We start from the raw sequence: 18004 nt of genomic DNA on the forward strand, positions 1-18004 counted from the left end.
TGGCGCCCTGGCTTAGTTGGTTAAAGCGCCTGTCTAGTAAACAGGAGATCCTGGGTTCGAATCCTAGCGGAGCCTTTATCATGTGGCCAACTAAGGTCTGTTTCTCAGTTGAGATATGGTACATCCTGATAATTCAGAGTTGTCACGACAGCGGTCTGTTTTCAGCGAAAGGCCTGTACTTTGGGCAAAACTTTCTAGTTTTCTCCCTAACCGACCAATATAATCCAATTCATGGACGCCCTCGAGCATAAAACCTTCACTGATAGGACTTAACTCTGGAAGAGATTCCCGGTAGGGCGCCATGGCTTAGCCGGTCAAAGTGCCTGTCTTATAAAAAGGAGATCCTGGGTTCGAATCCCAGTGGTGCCTTCTTACGATGTTTGCAGTCCTCGGCCCCCACTCAGTGGCTTTCTTGTCACATTGTTGTATCTCTTCATACTGTGACTCATCCTCCCTCAAAACAGATTTTAAAATCCCAGCGGTGCCTTCAGTCTGTAGCTTGCTAAGGGCTTTCTTTGTTTCTGTTTATCAGATGAAATTCAACCTCCCTATAATTCATGGTTGTTATGAAAGCTGTCATAACTTTCAGATATTTTTGGAAAACGGACCAATCTGATTTATGAACAACCTTTACCCTAAAGCCTTCACTTATAGGACTTAATTTCCTGTCAGGACGCCATGTCTTTTGCCTGGCTTTGTTCTCAAGGGTGTCCATGGCCAAAGCACCTGTCTTGTAAGTGGGAGATTACGTGATCAAAATCGCAGTGGTGCCTTTTATCAGTGGTTGTGGTCTTTGGCCTTCATGAAAGGCAGAATGGCGTCAAGGAGATTAAACTTTCTTTTACCTGTCTAAATGAAAAGAAAGCCGTGCAATTTTAGGATGCCCTGGCATTACTGTTCTAAAGACCATGTCTTGTAAACGAATTGTTCGAATCCCAGCGTTTCCTTCCTTTGTCAGTCCCTGCTCTCCCATCTACATGAAAGGCAGGAGGTCCTGGCAGAAAATACGACTGAAATGTTCCCGTTTTCAATAGACCTGAAGCCATGTGACGTCAGGGTGCACAGCATCAGCCGGTCAAAGGGCCTGTTTTGTCAACAGACTGTTGAATTTCAAGCCATGCCTTCCTTTCAACGGCTGTTCTCCGGTTTAATTTGGAGAAAAGAGGTCCACAAGGAGATTTGACTTTCTTGTACTTGGTTTAATTAAAATATAGCCATGGAGTTTAAGGATGTCCTGGCATAGCTGTTCAGTGATCATGTCTTGTAAACAGATTGTTCAATTCCAAGTGATTCCATCCTTTTAGTTGCTGTTTCTCCGTTCCACATGAAAGGCAGGAGGTCCAAAAAGAAAATATGACAGTCTTGTTCCTGTTTTCAAAAGATCTGAAGACATGTGACGTAAGGTTGCACACCATTGGCTGGTGAAAGTTCCTGTCCTTTCATCTGGAGATCCTGAATTCGTATACCCAAAAATGCCTTCCATTTGACAATTGTGCTCACTGGCATATGGAAAGAGCAGAAGGTGAAAATAGTAATTGTAACTCTTGGGCTGAAAAATACAAAAGCTAATAATAATTTAATCTGTCTTCATCCAGAATTTTGTGCAAAACATCAGTGCTTTTGCATGTAGGCTCTGTGGCGCAATGGATAGCGCATTGGACTTCTAGATTATGAGTTGATGTGATTCAAAGGTTGTGGGTTCGAGTCCCACCAGAGTCGCAGGGTTTTAGCTCCGAAGACCCTGCTCAATGCATTTCATCTTACATTGTTGTTCCTGTTCATACTGTGACTCACCCTTCCACAATCGGCAGATGGAGGGTGGCGCCGTGGCTTAGTTGGTTAAAGCGCCTGTCTAGTAAACAGGAGATCCTGGGTTCCAATCCCAGCGGAGCCTTTATCATGTGGCCAACTAAGGTCTGTTTCTTTGGCTGTTTCTCAGTTGAGATATGGTACATCCTGATAATTCAGAGTTGTCACGACAGCGGTCTGTTTTCAGCGAAAGGCCTGTACTTTGGGCAAAACTTTCTAGTTTTCTCCCTAACGGACCAATATAATCCAATTCATGGACGCCCTCGAGCATAAAACCTTCACTGATAGGACTTAACTCTGGAAGAGATTCCCGGTAGGGCGCCATGGCTTAGCCGGTCAAAGCGCCTGTCTTGTAAACAGGAGATCCTGGGTTCGAATCCCAGTGGTGCCTTCTTACCATGTTTGCGGTCCTCGGCCCCCACTCAGTGGCTTTCTTGTCACATTGTTGTATCTCTTCATACTGTGACTCATCCTCCCTCAAAACAGATTTTAAAATCCCAGCGGTGCCTTCAGTCTGTAGCCTGCTAAGGGCTTTCTTTGTTTCTGTTTATCAGATGAAATACAACCTCCTTATAATTCATGGTTGTTATGAAAGCTGTCATAACTTCCAGATATTTTTGGAAAACGGACCAATCTGATTTATGAACAACCTTTACCCTAAAGCCTTCACTAATAGGGCTTAATTTCCTGTCAGGACGCCATGTCTTTTGCCTGGCTTTGTTCTCAAGGGTGTCCATGGCCAAAGCACCTGTCTTGTAAGTGGGAGATTACGTGATCAAAATCGCAGTGGTGCCTTTTATCAGTGGTTGTGGTCTTTGGCCTTCATGAAAGGCAGAATGGCGTCAAGGAGATTAAACATTCTTTTACCTGTCTAAATGAAAAGAAAGCCGTGCAATTTTAGGATGCCCTGGCATTGCTGTCCAAAGACCATGTCTTGTAAACGAATTATTCAAATCCCAGCGTTTCCTTCCTTTGTCAGTCTCTGCTCTCCCATCTACATGAAAGGCAGGAGGTCCGGGCAGAAAATACGACTGAAATGTTCCCGTTTTCAATAGACCTGAAGCCATGTGACGTCAGGGTGCACAGCATCAGCCGGTCAAAGGGCCTGTCTTGTCAACAGACTGTTGAATTTCAAGCCATGCCTTCCTTTCAACGACTGTTCTCCGGTTTAATTTGGAGAAAAGAGGTCCACAAGGAGGTTTGACTTTCTTGTACTTGGTTTAATTAAAATATAGCCATGGAGTTTAAGGATGTCCTGGCATAGCTGTTCAGTGATCATGTCTTGTAAACAGATTGTTCAATTCCAAGTGATTCCATCCTTTTAGTTGCTGTTTCTCCGTTCCACATGAAAGGCAGGAGGTCCAAAAAGAAAATATGACAGTCTTGTTCCTGTTTTCAAAAGATCTGAAGACATGTGACGTAAGGTTGCACACCATTGGCTGGTGAAAGTTCCTGTCCTTTCATCTGGAGATCCTGAATTCGTATACCCAAAAATGCCTTCCATTTGACAATTGTGCTCACTGGCATATGGAAAGAGCAGAAGGTGAAAATAGTAATTGTAACTCTTGGGCTGAAAAATACAAAAGCTAATAATAATTTAAATCTGTCTTCATCCAGAATTGTGTGCAAAACATCAGTGCTTTTGCATGTAGGCTCTGTGGCGCAATGGATAGCGCATTGGACTTCTAGATTATGAGTTGATGTGATTCAAAGGTTGTGGGTTCGAGTCCCACCAGAGTCGCAGGGTTTTAGCTCCGAAGACCCTGCTCAATGCATTTCATCTTACATTGTTGTTCCTGTTCATACTGTGACTCACCCTTCCACAATCGGCAGATGGAGGGTGGCGCCGTGGCTTAGTTGGTTAAAGCGCCTGTCTAGTAAACAGGAGATCCTGGGTTCGAATCCCAGCGGAGCATTTATCATGTGGCCAACTAAGGTCTGTTTCTTTGGCTGTTTCTCAGTTGAGATATGGTACATCCTGATAATTCAGAGTTGTCACGACAGCGGTCTGTTTTCAGCGAAAGGCCTGTACTTTGGGCAAAACTTTCTAGTTTTCTCCCTAACGGACCAATATAATCCAATTCATGGAGGCCCTCGAGCATAAAACCTTCACTGATAGGACTTAACTCTGGAAGAGATTCCCGGTAGGGCGTCATGGCTTAGCCGGTCAAAGCGCCTGTCTTGTAAACAGGAGATCCTGGGTTCGAATCCCAGTGGTGCCCCCTTACCATGTTTGCGGTCCTTGGCCCCCACTCAGTGGCTTTCTTGTCACATTGTTGTATCTCTTCATACTGTGACTCATCCTCCCTCAAAACAGATTTTAAAATCCCAGCGGTGCCTTCAGTCTGTAGCCTGCTAAGGGCTTTCTTTGTTTCTGTTTATCAGATGAAATACAACCTCCTTATAATTCATGGTTGTTATGAAAGCTGTCATAACTTTCAGATATTTTTGGAAAACGGACCAATCTGATTTATGAACAACCTTTACCCTAAAGCCTTCACTAATAGGGCTTAATTTCCTGTCAGGACGCCATGTCTTTTGCCTGGCTTTGTTCTCAAGGGTGTCCATGGCCAAAGCACCTGTCTTGTAAGTGGGAGATTACGTGATCAAAATCGCAGTGGTGCCTGTTATCAGTGGTTGTGGTCTTTGGCCTTCATGAAAGGCAGAATGGCGTCAAGGAGATTAAACTTTCTTTTACCTGTCTAAATGAAAAGAAAGCCGTGCAATTTTAGGATGCCCTGGCATTGCTGTCCAAAGACCATGTCTTGTAAACGAATTGTTCGAATCCCAGCGTTTCCTTCCTTTGTCAGTCTCTGCTCTCCCATCTACATGAAAGGCAGGAGGTCCGGGCAGAAAATACGACTGAAATGTTCCCGTTTTCAATAGACCTGAAGCCATGTGACGTTAGGGTGCACAGCATCAGCCGGTCAAAGGGCCTGTCTTGTCAACAGACTGTTGAATTTCAAGCCATGCCTTCCTTTCAACGGCTGTTCTCCGGTTTAATTTGGAGAAAAGAGGTCCACAAGGAGGTTTGACTTTCTTGTACTTGGTTTAATTAAAATATAGCCATGGAGTTTAAGGATGTCCTGGCATAGCTGTTCAGTGATCATGTCTTGTAAACAGATTGTTCAATTCCAAGTGATTCCATCCTTTTAGTTGCTGTTTCTCCGTTCCACATGAAAGGCAGGAGGTCCAAAAAGAAAATATGACAGTCTTGTTCCTGTTTTCAAAAGATCTGAAGACATGTGACGTAAGGTTGCACACCATTGGCTGGTGAAAGTTCCTGTCCTTTCATCTGGAGATCCTGAATTCGTATCCCAAAAATGCCTTCCATTTGACAATTGTGCTCACTGGCATATTGAAAGAGCAGAATGTGAAAATAGTAATTGTAACTCTTGGGCTGAAAAATACAAAAGCTAATAATAATTTAATCTGTCTTCATCCAGAATTGTGTGCAAAACATCAGTGCTTTTGCATGTAGGCTCTGTGGCGCAATGGATAGCGCATTGGACTTCTAGATTATGAGTTGATGTGATTCAAAGGTTGTGGGTTCGAGTCCCACCAGAATCGCAGGGTTTTAGCTCCGAAGACCCTGCTCAATGCATTTCATCTTACATTGTTGTTCCTGTTCATACTGTGACTCACCCTTCCACAATCGGCAGATGGAGGGTGGCGCTGTGGCTTAGTTGGTTAAAGCGCCTGTCTAGTAAACAGGAGATCCTGGGTTCGAATCCCAGCGGAGCCTTTATCATGTGGCCAACTAAGGTCTGTTTCTTTGGCTGTTTCTCAGTTGAGATATGGTACATCCTGATAATTCAGAGTTGTCACGACAGCGGTCTGTTTTCAGCGAAAGGCCTGTACTTTGGGCAAAACTTTCTAGTTTTCTCCCTAACGGACCAATATAATCCAATTCATGGACGCCCTCGAGCATAAAACCTTCACTGATAGGATTTAACTCTGGAAGAGATTCCTGGTAGGGCGCCATGGCATAGCCGGTCAAAGCGCCTGTCTTGTAAACAGGAGATCCTGGGTTCGAATCCCAGTGGTGCCTTCTTACCATGTTTTCGGTCCTCGGCCCCCACTCAGTGGCTTTCTTGTCACATTGTTGTATCTCTTCATACTGTGACTCATCCTCCCTCAAAACAGATTTTAAAATCCCAGCGGTGCCTTCAGTCTGTAGCCTGCTAAGCGCTTTCTTTGTTTCTGTTTATCAGATGAAATACAACCTCCTTATAATTCATGGTTGTTATGAAAGCTGTCATAACTTCCAGATATTTTTGGAAAACGGACCAATCTGATTTATGAACAACCTTTACCCTAAAGCCTTCACTAATAGGGCTTAATTTCCTGTCAGGACGCCATGTCTTTTGCCTGGCTTTGTTCTCAAGGGTGTCCATGGCCAAAGCACCTGTCTTGTAAGTGGGAGATTACGTGATCAAAATCGCAGTGGTGCCTTTTATCAGTGGTTGTGGTCTTTGGCCTTCATGAAAGGCAGAATGGCGTCAAGGAGATTAAACTTTCTTTTACCTGTCTAAATGAAAAGAAAGCCGTGCAATTTTAGGATGCCCTGGCATTGCTGTCCAAAGACCATGTCTTGTAAACTAATTGTTCGAATCCCAGCGTTTCCTTCCTTTGTCAGTCTCTGCTCTCCCATCTACATGAAAGGCAGGAGGTCCGGGCAGAAAATACGACTGAAATGTTCCCGTTCGTTTCCCAAAAATGCCTTATATTTGACAATTGTGCTCATTGGCATATGGAAAGAGCAGAAGGTAAAAATAGTAATTGTAACTCTTGGGCTGAAAAATACAAAAGCTAATAATAATTTAAATCTGTCTTCATCCAAAATTGTGTGCAAAACATCAGTGCTTTTGCATGTAGGCTCTGTGGCGCAATGGATAGCGCATTGGACTTCTAGATTATGAGTTGATGTGATTCAAAGGTTGTGGGTTCGAGTCCCACCAGAGTCGCGGGGTTTTAGCTCCGAAGACCCTGCTCAATGCATTTCATCTTACATTGTTGTTCCTGTTCATACTGTGACTCACCCTTCCACAATCGGCAGATGGAGGGTGGCGCCGTGGCTTAGTTGGTTAAAGAGCACCTATTATGGGATACACGTTTTTAAACATCATTTTGTGTGTAAGTGTGTATTAGTACATGCTAACGATATTCAAAAAGTACATACCTCAAAGAAAACGATGACGCGAGTTATCGTCTCTAACGTTCGAGGACTACAAAAAACACTCGGATTGTAGGCAACAGTTTACTTCCTGGGATTAGTGACGTAGATAAGACCAACATTATCATAGTTCAGCCCTCTCTGCTTTGCTTGGGTACGCCCTCAAAGACGGGGGTGGGGAGCGCCGAGTCAGAAGAGAGCTAAAATGGCGGAGGTTGTGAGTCCCTGCTTTGACTCTGTTTGCAAACTCTTGTTTCATTGTTTAAGCGATTAAATCTCTCGAGTAGACGCTGTCTCTTTAGATGCGAGGGCAAAATAGCACTTTATGGACTTACACAGAGGACATCATGTTTAATACGGTTCCGGAAAAATCCAGTCAGAAGTTGTTCACGGAGTTTTCACAATAACTGCTTCTCATGAACCGAAGCTGGATTTGCGCGACGTCTCCTCTTGAAAGTTGGATTACTGTGCACTTCTGGATCACAGGCTGTAAGTATTCACGTTTATTATTTGCCTTTTACTGTACATTACGTAACCGGTAACCGGAGATTAACATAATGTGCGTGTAGAGCTAAGCTTGCAAGCGAACTGTTTTGTGTTGTAATACTGTATTTCATAAACAACGTACCATATTTACACACGTGTATGTTGAATTATGCAGACTATCGTTTTTTTTATCGATGTTGGTTAAGACATGTTTACAAACTTGCTAAGTTACCAGCTAAACTGTTACCGGTAAAATTTGTTCTCATGATCAAACTCAAGAAACTCTAAGTACAGATGATTTGTTTAACGTTATATGTATTTTACTGTTGTATTTACTTGAAGCTTTCTTAGATTTTGAAATGAAGTAAACACGTAATGTGTGTTGCTAATGTTGGGCCATGTAATATGTAATACATTAACGTTTTAATGAATAGTCTAACGAGTTATAGTCGTTGTACTCTATTGTTATGTCTTTTTGACTGAATACATGTTTGTTTTATTTGTCTATATCTTAGATTCGCAGCTGGACACATCCTTCTACACTGTATGCAAACATGCAACATCATAACACACAGTACAAGGAGTCAGACTGGCATATGAGGAGCAAAGGTGTGTAGCACAAATGATGTATTTAGCTAATGAAACCACTACCAGTCTTAAATGTATAACTGATGATGACAAAGTTTTTTTTCTCTGCATAATAATAGGAACCCAGCCAGTAGCATCGTTTCACAATGTTTCCATCACCATCATCAGTGGATGCCTTTGCCGTCCGTAGCCTGAGATTTCAGATTTGCAGCAAAAAAAATGTTTTCTCATTTATTGGAATGCTATGCAGGTATTTAAGTATTTTAGTAACTGTGTTAAATAAAGTAGTATTTACTTTTACAATAAATTTATGCTTGCTTATATTTTTACAGGTTGTACCTTGCAGCCATCCATTACAATGTCACCAAGCCGTAACAAAAGCAGGAGAGGCAAAAGTACAAGGCTATGTTCCCAAAACACACAAATTACATACCGTAAGCAGTAATGTTTTATTTCAAATACATTCATAATTGAAAACTTAATGTATGAAGCAGGGAAATAAATGATCAAAACAAAAGATTTATTGACTGCAATATTTCTACAGTTATGTGGAGGATGTGATCAGGCTTGTGTTTGCTGAGGTATTTGAAGATAAGCTGAAGGAAGCCCTGATTCCAATGGACCTGGCATCACAGTTTGAGAGACCTTCAAAGGAGGACGTGATTGCATGCCATCTTCAGTGCAGGGGTCGTCGAAAGCCAACATTCCGATCAGGAAGCTCCAAGCATATCTGGAGAACAACACACGACAGAATGATAACCTTATAGTGTCGTCTTAAATAGCACCAGCTGACAAAGCTTTGACATGCCATTTATCTGAATAGATAGCTGTAAGAAATTAATTGAACAATTTTTGAAAGAAGAGCACAATATGGTTACTAAAGTATGTTTATTTGTATATTGTTTAACATTTAAATATATATTTGTAATAAATAAACTTTTGACTGACTACTATATTTTCTTTAAAGTTACATCTTTTGTTCTTTTGGGTACTTTGTTACTATAATAATACTTTAGTGTTATTGGTTTAAAAATGTAATAAAACTTACTCTAGTCCTGCGCCTCAAAGGCTTATAGTCGGTACAATAAATGTTCTGTGTGTAGGGATTTAGACAATTTGTGCAAAACCTGGATGATGAATCACGCAGGTAAGAGGCCCTGGAACCTGTTGCATTCTCCTTAAAACCTAGTAAGTAAAAACATAGCACATAGTCTTTCATAATAAAGTTTACCATAGTAAAATAATGTAGAACTAACATTCATTTCAATTAATACTTTCTTTGTGCTACATTTGGTGTTTCTATATAGTTTGCACAGTAAAATAGTATGTAGCAGTATTTTATAATTAAGTTTACTATAGTAAAATAATGTAGAAATTACCAAGTGAAATCGTTTTATAATCATTTCAACAAATACTTTATATGTGCTACATTTGGTGTTTCCATATAGTTTGCACAGTAATAGAGTATGTAAGCAGTCTTTTATAATAAATTTTACTAGAGTAAAATAATGTAGAAATTACCAAGTGAAATCGTTTTATAATCATTTCAACAAATACTTTCTATGTGCTACATTTGGTGTTTCCATATAGTTATGTAGTACGTTATAATTACCTTTTGGATGTCTTTGCAACACATTTTCGTCTTCGTTTAGCATTCTGGCAGAGCTAAGGACACCTAAAAAAGTTAAATCCAATCGCGTTCATTGACGGAGATCGTTTATATCGTAACGGCCTTCTGAACTCTCTGGATCGAGCTCGAAGTGGTAAGGCAGTACAGACACCATCGTTTATAGAGAAATATAACGCTTGTTTACGTTGCCTCTGAGGCTGTGACTCTCAGTCAGAATCTGTGTCAACCCACGCGTAGTCAGGGGCGTAACCTTTCAAACACACGCCGAACCCAGCTGACCAATAACAGTTGAGTAGTCATCTGACCAACCCGAATACACTAGACATTTTGGGAGGCGGAGACAGGAACTAAACCGAGCGTTTTCCAGACAGTGGGAAATCGGTGAGGTATGTAAGCAATTTATAAGACTCACAGTGCATTAGTTCAAGTTTTAATAACATGTATGTACTATGGGATATTGCAATAACGTGCCAAGAACTTTCTAGTTTTCTCCCTAACGGACCAATATAATCCAATTCATGGAGGCCCTCGAGCATAAAACCTTCACTGATAGGACTTAACTCTGGAAGAGATTCCTGGTAGGGCGCCATGGCTTAGCCGGTCAAAGCGCCTGTCTTGTAAACAGGAGATCCTGGGTTCGAATCCCAGCGGAGCCTTTATCATGTGGCCAACTAAGGTCCGTTTCTTTGGCTGTTTCTCAGTTGAGATATGGTACATCCTGATAATTCAGAGTTGTCACGACAGCGGTCTGTTTTCAGCGAAAGGTCTGTACTTTGGGCAAAACTTTCTAGTTTTCTCCCTAACGGACCAATATAATCCAATTCATGGACGCCCTCGAGCATAGCCTGTCTCGTAAACAGGAGATCCTGGGTTCGAATCCCAGTGGTGCCTTCTTACGATGTTTGCGGTCCAAGGCCCCCACTCAGTGGCTTTCTTGTCACATTGTTGTATCTCTTCATACTGTGACTCATCCTCCCTCAAAACAGATTTTAAAATCCCAGCGGTGCCTTCAGTCTGTAGCCTGCTAAGGGCTTTCTTTGTTTCTGTTTATCAGATGAAATACAACCTCCTTATAATTCATGGTTGTTATGAAAGCTGTCATAACTTCCAGATATTTTTGGAAAACGGACCAATCTGATTTATGAACAACCTTTACCCTAAAGCCTTCACTAATAGGGCTTAATTTCCTGTCAGGACGCCATGTCTTTTGCCTGGCTTTGTTCTCAAGGGTGTCCATGGCCAAAGCACCTGTCTTGTAAGTGGGAGATTACGTGATCAAAATCGCAGTGGTGCCTTTTATCAGTGGTTGTGGTCTTTGGCCTTCATGAAAGGCAGAATGGCGTCAAGGAGATTAAACTTTCTTTTACCTGTCTAAATGAAAAGAAAGCCGTGCAATTTTAGGATGCCCTGGCATTGCTGTCCAAAGACCATGTCTTGTAAACTAATTGTTCGAATCCCAGCGTTTCCTTCCTTTGTCAGTCTCTGCTCTCCCATCTACATGAAAGGCAGGAGGTCCGGGCAGATAATACGACTGAAATGTTCCCGTTCGTATCCCAAAAATGCCTTATATTTGACAATTGTGCTCATTGGCATATGGAAAGAGCAGAAGGTAAAAATAGTAATTGTAACTCTTGGGCTGAAAAATACAAAAGCTAATAATAATTTAAATCTGTCTTCATCCAGAATTGTGTGCAAAACATCATTTAAGGATGTCCTGCCATAGCTGTTCAGTGATCATGTCTTGTAAACAGATTGTTCAATTCCAAGTGATTCCATCCTTTTAGTTGCTGTTTCTCCGTTCCACATGAAAGGCAGGAGGTCCAAAAAGAAAATATGACAGTCTTGTTCCTGTTTTCAAAAGATCTGAAGACATGTGACGTAAGGTTGCACACCATTGGCTGGTGAAAGTTCCTGTCCTTTCATCTGGAGATCCTGAATTCGTATCCCAAAAATGCCTTCCATTTGACAATTGTGCTCATTGGCATATGGAAAGAGCAGAAGGTAAAAATAGTAATTGTAACTCTTGGGCTGAAAAATACAAAAGCTAATAATAATTTAAATCTGTCTTCATCCAGAATTGTGTGCAAAACATCAGTGCTTTTGCATGTAGGCTCTGTGGCGCAATGGATAGCGCATTGGACTTCTAGATTATGAGTTGATGTGATTCAAAGGTTGTGGGTTCGAGTCCCACCAGAGTCGCAGGGTTTTAGCTCCGAAGACCCTGCTCAATGCATTTCATCTTACATTGTTGTTCCTGTTCATACTGTGACTCGGCAGATGGAGGGTGGTTTAGTTGGTTAAAGCGCCTGTCTAGTAAACAGGAGATCCTGGGTTCGAATCCCAGCGGAGCCTTTATCATGTGGCCAACTAAGGTCCGTTTCTTTGGCTTTTTCTCAGTTGAGATATGGTACATCCTGATAATTCAGAGTTGTCACGACAGCGGTCTGTTTTCAGCGAAAGGCCTGTACTTTGGGCAAAACTTTCTAGTTTTCTCCCTAACGGACCAATATAATCCAATTCATGGAGGCCCTCGAGCATAAAACCTTCCCTGATAGGACTTAACTCTGGAAGAGATTCCTGGTAGGGCGCCATGGCTTAGCCGGTCAAAGCGCCTGTCTTGTAAACAGGAGATCCTGGGTTGGAATCCCAGTGGTGCCTTCTTACGATGTTTGCGGTCCTCGGCCCCCACTCAGTGGCTTTCTTGTCACATTATTGTATCTCTTCATACTGTGACTCATCCTCCCTCAAAACAGATTTTAAAATCCCAGCGGTGCCTTCAGTCTGTAGCCTGCTAAGGGCTTTCTTTGTTTCTGTTTATCAGATGAAATACAACCTCCTTATAATTCATGGTTGTTATGAAAGCTGTCATAACTTCCAGATATTTTTGGAAAACGGACCAATCTGATTTATGAACAACCTTTACCCTAAAGCCTTCACTAATAGGGCTTAATTTCCTGTCAGGACGCCATGTCTTTTGCCTGGCTTTGTTCTCAAGGGTGTCCATGGCCAAAGCACCTGTCTTGTAAGTGGGAGATTACGTGATCAAAATCGCAGTGGTGCCTTTTATCAGTGGTTGTTGTCTTTGGCCTTCATGAAAGGCAGAATGGCGTCAAGGAGATTAAACTTTCTTTTACTTGTCTAAATGAAAAGAAAGTCGTGCAATTTTAGGATGCCCTGGCATTGCTGTCCAAAGACCATGTCTTGTAAACGAATTGTTCGAATCCCAGCGTTTCCTTCCTTTGTCAGTCTCTGCTCTCCCATCTACATGAAAGGAAGGAGGTCCGGGCAGAAAATACGACTGAAATGTTCCCGTTTTCAATAGACCTGAAGCCATGTGACGTTAGGGTGCACAGCATCAGCCGGTCAAAGGGCCTGTCTTGTCAACAGACTGTTGAATTTCAAGCCATGCCTTCCTTTCAACGGCTGTTCTCCGGTTTAATTTGGAGAAAAGAGGTCCACAAGGAGGTTTGACTTTCTTGTACTTGGTTTAATAAAAATATAGCCATGGAGTTTAAGGATGTCCTGGCATAGCTGTTCAGTGATCATGTCTTGTAAACAGATTGTTCAATTCCAAGTGATTCCATCCTTTTAGTTGCTGTTTCTCCGTTCCACACGAAAGGCAGGAGGTCCAAAAAGAAAATATGACAGTCTTGTTCCTGTTTTCAAAAGATCTGAAGACATATGACGTAAGGTTGCACACCTTTGGCTGGTGAAAGTTCCTGTCCTTTCATCTGGAGATCCTGAATTCGTATGCCAAAAATGCCTTCCATCTGACAATTGTGCTCATTGGCATATGGAAAGAGCAGAAGGTAAAGATAGTAATTGTAACTCTTGGGCTGAAAAATACAAAAGCTAATAATAATTTAAATCTGTCTTCATCCAGAATTGTGTGCAAAACATCAGTGATTTTGCATGTAGGCTCTGTGGCGCAATGGATAGCGCATTGGACTTCTAGATTATGAGTTGATGTGATTCAAAGGTTGTGGGTTCGAGTCCCACTAGAGTCGCAGGGTTTTAGCTCCGAAGACCCTGCTCAATGCATTTCATCTTACATTGTTGTTCCTGTTCATACTGTGACTCACCCTTCCACAATCGGCAGATGGAGGGTGGCGCCGTGGCTTAGTTGGTTAAAACGCCTGTCTAGTAAACAGGAGATCCTGGGTTCGAATCCCAGCGGTGCCTTTATCATGTGGCCAACTAAGGTCCGTTTCTTTGGCTTTTTCTCAGTTGAGATATGGTACATCCTGATAATTCAGAGTTGTCACGACAGCGGTCTGTTTTCAGCGAAAGGCCTGTACTTTGGGCAAAACTTTCTAGTTTTCTCCCTAACGGACCAATATAATCCAATTCATGGAGGCCCTCGAGCATAAAACCTTCACTGATAGGACTTAACTCTGGAAGAGATTCCTGGTAGGGCGCCATGGCTTAGCCGGTCAAAGCGCCTGTCTCGTAAACAGGAGATCCTGGGTTCGAATCCCAGTGGTGCCTTCTTACGATGTTTGCGGTCCTCGGCCCCCACTCAGTGGCTTTCTTGTCACATTATTGTATCTCTTCATACTGTGACTCATCCTCCCTCAAAACAGATTTTAAAATCCCAGCGGTGCCTTCAGTCTGTAGCCTGCTAAGGGCTTTCTTTGTTTCTGTTTATCAGATGAAATACAACCTCCTTATAATTCATGGTTGTTATGAAAGCTGTCATAACTTCCAGATATTTTTGGAAAACGGACCAATCTGATTTATGAACAACCTTTACCCTAAAGCCTTCACTAATAGGGCTTAATTTCCTGTCAGGACGCCATGTCTTTTGCCTGGCTTTGTTCTCAAGGGTGTCCATGGCCAAAGCACCTGTCTTGTAAGTGGGAGATTACGTGATCAAAATCGCAGTGGTGCCTTTTATCAGTGGTTGTTGTCTTTGGCCTTCATGAAAGGCAGAATGGCGTCAAGGAGATTAAACTTTCTTTTACCTGTCTAAATGAAAAGAAAGCCGTGCAATTTAAGGATGCCCTGGCATTGCTGTCCAAAGACCATGTCTTGTAAATGAATTGTTCGAATCCCAGCGTTTCCTTCCTTTGTCAGTCTCTGCTCTCCCATCTACATGAAAGGCAGGAGGTCCGGGCAGAAAATACGACTGAAATTTCCCGTTTTCAATAGACCTGAAGCCATGTGACGTTAGGGTGCACAGCATCAGCCGGTCAAAGGGCCTGTCTTGTCAACAGACTGTTGAATTTCAAGCCATGCCTTCCTTTCAACGGCTGTTCTCCGGTTTAATTTGGAGAAAAGAGGTCCACAAGGAGGTTTGACTTTCTTGTACTTGGTTTAATTAAAATATAGCCATGGAGTTTAAGGATGTCCTGCCATAGCTGTTCAGTGATCATGTCTTGTAAACAGATTGTTCAATTCCAAGTGATTCCATCCTTTTAGTTGCTGTTTCTCCGTTCCACATGAAAGGCAGGAGGTCCAAAAAGAAAATATGACAGTCTTGTTCCTGTTTTCAAAAGATCTGAAGACATGTGACGTAAGGTTGCACACCATTGGCTGGTGAAAGTTCCTGTCCTTTCATCTGGAGATCCTGAATTCGTATCCCAAAAATGCCTTCCATTTGACAATTGTGCTCATTGGCATATGGAAAGAGCAGAAGGTAAAAATAGTAATTGTAACTCTTGGGCTGAAAAATACAAAAGCTAATAATAATTTAAATCTGTCTTCATCCAGAATTGTGTGCAAAACATCAGTGCTTTTGCATGTAGGCTCTGTGGCGCAATGGATAGCGCATTGGACTTCTAGATTATGAGTTGATGTGATTCAAAGGTTGTGGGTTCGAGTCCCACCAGAGTCGCAGGGTTTTAGCTCCGAAGACCCTGCTCAATGCATTTCATCTTACATTGTTGTTCCTGTTCATACTGTGACTCGGCAGATGGAGGGTGGTTTAGTTGGTTAAAGCGCCTGTCTAGTAAACAGGAGATCCTGGGTTCGAATCCCAGCGGAGCCTTTATCATGTGGCCATCTAAGGTCCGTTTCTTTGGCTGTTTCTCAGTTGAGATATGGTACATCCTGATAATTCAGAGTTGTCACGACAGCGGTCTGTTTTCAGCGAAAGGCCTGTACTTTGGGCAAAACTTTCTAGTTTTCTCCCTAACGGACCAATATAATCCAATTCATGGAGGCCCTCGAGCATAAAACCTTCACTGATAGGACTTAACTCTGGAAGAGATTCCTGGTAGGGCGCCATGGCTTAGCCGGTCAAAGCGCCTGTCTCGTAAACAGGAGATCCTGGGTTCGAATCCCAGTGGTGCCTTCTTACGATGTTTGCGGTCCTCGGCCCCCACTCAGTGGCTTTCTTGTCACATTATTGTAACTCTTCATACTGTGACTCATCCTCCCTCAAAACAGATTTTAAAATCCCAGCGGTGCCTTCAGTCTGTAGCCTGCTAAGGGCTTTCTTTGTTTCTGTTGATCAGATGAAATACAACCTCCTTATAATTCATGGTTGTTATGAAAGCTGTCATAACTTCCAGATATTTTTGGAAAACGGACCAATCTGATTTATGAACAACCTTTACCCTAAAGCCTTCACTAATAGGGCTTAATTTCCTGTCAGGACGCCATGTCTTTTGCCTGGCTTTGTTCTCAAGGGTGTCCATGGCCAAAGCACCTGTCTTGTAAGTGGGAGATTACGTGATCAAAATCGCAGTGGTGCCTGTTATCAGTGGTTGTGGTCTTTGGCCTTCATGAAAGGCAGAATGGCATCAAGGAGATTAAATTTTCTTTTACCTGTCTAAATGAAAAGAAAGCCGTGCAATTTTGGGATGCCCTGGCATTGCTGTCCAAAGACCATGTCTTGTAAACAAATTGTTCGAATCCCAGCGTTTCCTTCCTTTGTCAGTCTCTGCTCTCCCATCTACATGAAAGGCAGGAGGTCCGGGCAGAAAATACGACTGAAATGTTCCCGTTTTCAATAGACCTGAAGCCAAGTGACGTTAGGGTGCACAGCATCAGCCGGTCAAAGGGCCTGTTTTGTCAACAGACTGTTGAATTTCAAGCCATGCCTTCCTTTCAACGGCTGTTCTCCGGTTTAATTTGGAGAAAAGAGGTCCACAAGGAGGTTTGACTTTCTTGTACTTGGTTTAATTAAAATATAGCCATGGAGTTTAAGGATGTCCTGGCATAGCTGTTCAGTGATCATGTCTTGTAAACAGATTGTTCAATTCCAAGTGATTCCATCCTTTTAGTTGCTGTTTCTCCGTTCCACATGAAAGGCAGGAGGTCCAAAAAGAAAATATGACAGTCTTGTTCCTGTTTTCAAAAGATCTGAAGACATGTGACGTAAGGTTGCACACCATTGGCTGGTGAAAGTTCCTGTCCTTTCATCTGGAGATCCTGAATTCGTATCCCAAAAATGCCTTCCATTTGACAATTGTGCTCACTGGCATATGGAAAGAGCAGAAGGTGAAAATAGTAATTGTAACTCTTGGGCTGAAAAATACAAAAGCTAATAATAATTTAAATCTGTCTTCATCCAGAATTGTGTGCAAAACATCAGTGCTTTTGCATGTAGGCTCTGTGGCGCAATGGATAGCGCATTGGACTTCTAGATTATGAGTTGATGTGATTCAAAGGTTGTGGGTTCGAGTCCCACCAGAGTCGCAGGGTTTTAGCTCCGAAGACCCTGCTCAATGCATTTCATCTTACATTGTTGTTCCTGTTCATACTGTGACTCACCCTTCCACAATCGGCAGATGGAGGGTGGCGCCGTGGCTTAGTTGGTTAAAGCGCCTGTCTAGTAAACAGGAGATTCTGGGTTCGAATCCCAGCGGAGCCTTTATCATGTGACCAACTAAGGTCTGTTTCTTTGGCTGTTTCTCAGTTGAGATATGGTACATCCTGATAATTCAGAGTTGTCACGACAGCGGTCTGTTTTCAGCGAAAGGCCTGTACTTTGGGCAAAACTTTCTAGTTTTCTCCCTAACGGACCTGTAAGATAATTTCCTAAATAAGATAGCACCTCCCCAAAGGACACTGCATGGGGGCAAAGTGAGTGCGCGGGAAAAGCCACTCTCCACGATTCACAGTGGACTTCCCACTGAGACACATTTGGGTTTCAAAGACACACCTTTAGGGTGTCATACATTTGTATTCTTTTCTCTAAAAGCAAACTGTATATGAAATGCTACATGCACAAAGAATCTAAAATCTGTATCTTATTTGTTTTCTATTGGAATGTCTCATTGCAAGTGGTTACAGGTCTCACTCATATAACAACAGAATTCAATGTTATGTGAAACTTCATTCAATGTTGATAGACACCTCCCTTTCTA

At 42.4% G+C, this 18004-nt stretch overlaps 2 long non-coding RNA genes and 24 other non-coding genes across 26 annotated transcripts; 25 read left to right on the top strand and 1 right to left on the bottom strand.

The window, feature by feature from the left end:
- The first annotated feature begins 1 nt into the window (after position 1).
- Positions 2–75, top strand: trnat-agu (transfer RNA threonine (anticodon AGU)). Its single transcript has one exon. It is a non-coding gene; the product is annotated as a tRNA-Thr (tRNA).
- A 220-nt stretch (positions 76–295) lies between these two features.
- trnai-uau (transfer RNA isoleucine (anticodon UAU)) lies at positions 296–369 on the top strand. Its single transcript has one exon. It is a non-coding gene; the product is annotated as a tRNA-Ile (tRNA).
- A 1260-nt stretch (positions 370–1629) lies between these two features.
- trnar-ucu (transfer RNA arginine (anticodon UCU)) lies at positions 1630–1719 on the top strand. Its single transcript is given in 2 exon segments — positions 1630–1666; positions 1684–1719. It is a non-coding gene; the product is annotated as a tRNA-Arg (tRNA).
- Positions 1720–1820: 101 nt separating this feature from the next.
- On the top strand, positions 1821–1894 carry trnat-agu (transfer RNA threonine (anticodon AGU)). The gene has a single exon. It is a non-coding gene; the product is annotated as a tRNA-Thr (tRNA).
- Positions 1895–2126: 232 nt separating this feature from the next.
- trnat-ugu (transfer RNA threonine (anticodon UGU)) lies at positions 2127–2200 on the top strand. The gene has a single exon. It is a non-coding gene; the product is annotated as a tRNA-Thr (tRNA).
- A 1260-nt stretch (positions 2201–3460) lies between these two features.
- Positions 3461–3550, top strand: trnar-ucu (transfer RNA arginine (anticodon UCU)). Its single transcript is given in 2 exon segments — positions 3461–3497; positions 3515–3550. It is a non-coding gene; the product is annotated as a tRNA-Arg (tRNA).
- Positions 3551–3651: 101 nt separating this feature from the next.
- On the top strand, positions 3652–3725 carry trnat-agu (transfer RNA threonine (anticodon AGU)). Its single transcript has one exon. It is a non-coding gene; the product is annotated as a tRNA-Thr (tRNA).
- Positions 3726–3957: 232 nt separating this feature from the next.
- Positions 3958–4031, top strand: trnat-ugu (transfer RNA threonine (anticodon UGU)). The gene has a single exon. It is a non-coding gene; the product is annotated as a tRNA-Thr (tRNA).
- Positions 4032–5289: 1258 nt separating this feature from the next.
- On the top strand, positions 5290–5379 carry trnar-ucu (transfer RNA arginine (anticodon UCU)). Its single transcript is given in 2 exon segments — positions 5290–5326; positions 5344–5379. It is a non-coding gene; the product is annotated as a tRNA-Arg (tRNA).
- A 101-nt stretch (positions 5380–5480) lies between these two features.
- Positions 5481–5554, top strand: trnat-agu (transfer RNA threonine (anticodon AGU)). The gene has a single exon. It is a non-coding gene; the product is annotated as a tRNA-Thr (tRNA).
- Positions 5555–5786: 232 nt separating this feature from the next.
- trnat-ugu (transfer RNA threonine (anticodon UGU)) lies at positions 5787–5860 on the top strand. The gene has a single exon. It is a non-coding gene; the product is annotated as a tRNA-Thr (tRNA).
- Positions 5861–6686: 826 nt separating this feature from the next.
- On the top strand, positions 6687–6776 carry trnar-ucu (transfer RNA arginine (anticodon UCU)). The gene is given in 2 exon segments: positions 6687–6723; positions 6741–6776. It is a non-coding gene; the product is annotated as a tRNA-Arg (tRNA).
- A 1436-nt stretch (positions 6777–8212) lies between these two features.
- On the top strand, positions 8213–8726 carry LOC135776979 (uncharacterized). The gene is made up of 3 exons (XR_010544259.2): positions 8213–8309; positions 8392–8493; positions 8604–8726. It is a non-coding gene; the product is annotated as an uncharacterized lncRNA (long non-coding RNA).
- Positions 8625–9976, bottom strand: LOC135776978 (uncharacterized). The gene is made up of 3 exons (XR_010544258.2): positions 9672–9976; positions 9108–9244; positions 8625–8789 (listed from the first exon to the last, which is right to left on the bottom strand). It is a non-coding gene; the product is annotated as an uncharacterized lncRNA (long non-coding RNA).
- A 295-nt stretch (positions 9977–10271) lies between these two features.
- Positions 10272–10345, top strand: trnat-ugu (transfer RNA threonine (anticodon UGU)). The gene has a single exon. It is a non-coding gene; the product is annotated as a tRNA-Thr (tRNA).
- Positions 10346–11798: 1453 nt separating this feature from the next.
- Positions 11799–11888, top strand: trnar-ucu (transfer RNA arginine (anticodon UCU)). The gene is given in 2 exon segments: positions 11799–11835; positions 11853–11888. It is a non-coding gene; the product is annotated as a tRNA-Arg (tRNA).
- Positions 11889–11971: 83 nt separating this feature from the next.
- On the top strand, positions 11972–12041 carry trnat-agu (transfer RNA threonine (anticodon AGU)). The gene has a single exon. It is a non-coding gene; the product is annotated as a tRNA-Thr (tRNA).
- Positions 12042–12273: 232 nt separating this feature from the next.
- On the top strand, positions 12274–12347 carry trnat-ugu (transfer RNA threonine (anticodon UGU)). Its single transcript has one exon. It is a non-coding gene; the product is annotated as a tRNA-Thr (tRNA).
- Positions 12348–13606: 1259 nt separating this feature from the next.
- On the top strand, positions 13607–13696 carry trnar-ucu (transfer RNA arginine (anticodon UCU)). Its single transcript is given in 2 exon segments — positions 13607–13643; positions 13661–13696. It is a non-coding gene; the product is annotated as a tRNA-Arg (tRNA).
- Positions 13697–13797: 101 nt separating this feature from the next.
- trnat-agu (transfer RNA threonine (anticodon AGU)) lies at positions 13798–13871 on the top strand. Its single transcript has one exon. It is a non-coding gene; the product is annotated as a tRNA-Thr (tRNA).
- Positions 13872–14103: 232 nt separating this feature from the next.
- On the top strand, positions 14104–14177 carry trnat-cgu (transfer RNA threonine (anticodon CGU)). The gene has a single exon. It is a non-coding gene; the product is annotated as a tRNA-Thr (tRNA).
- A 1258-nt stretch (positions 14178–15435) lies between these two features.
- trnar-ucu (transfer RNA arginine (anticodon UCU)) lies at positions 15436–15525 on the top strand. Its single transcript is given in 2 exon segments — positions 15436–15472; positions 15490–15525. It is a non-coding gene; the product is annotated as a tRNA-Arg (tRNA).
- Positions 15526–15608: 83 nt separating this feature from the next.
- trnat-agu (transfer RNA threonine (anticodon AGU)) lies at positions 15609–15678 on the top strand. Its single transcript has one exon. It is a non-coding gene; the product is annotated as a tRNA-Thr (tRNA).
- A 232-nt stretch (positions 15679–15910) lies between these two features.
- trnat-cgu (transfer RNA threonine (anticodon CGU)) lies at positions 15911–15984 on the top strand. Its single transcript has one exon. It is a non-coding gene; the product is annotated as a tRNA-Thr (tRNA).
- Positions 15985–17243: 1259 nt separating this feature from the next.
- Positions 17244–17333, top strand: trnar-ucu (transfer RNA arginine (anticodon UCU)). Its single transcript is given in 2 exon segments — positions 17244–17280; positions 17298–17333. It is a non-coding gene; the product is annotated as a tRNA-Arg (tRNA).
- A 101-nt stretch (positions 17334–17434) lies between these two features.
- Positions 17435–17508, top strand: trnat-agu (transfer RNA threonine (anticodon AGU)). The gene has a single exon. It is a non-coding gene; the product is annotated as a tRNA-Thr (tRNA).
- The last annotated feature ends 496 nt before the right edge of the window (positions 17509–18004 follow it).

Source organism: Paramisgurnus dabryanus, chromosome 18, assembly GCF_030506205.2.
Source record: "Paramisgurnus dabryanus chromosome 18, PD_genome_1.1, whole genome shotgun sequence".
Lineage (NCBI taxonomy): Eukaryota > Metazoa > Chordata > Actinopteri > Cypriniformes > Cobitidae > Paramisgurnus > Paramisgurnus dabryanus.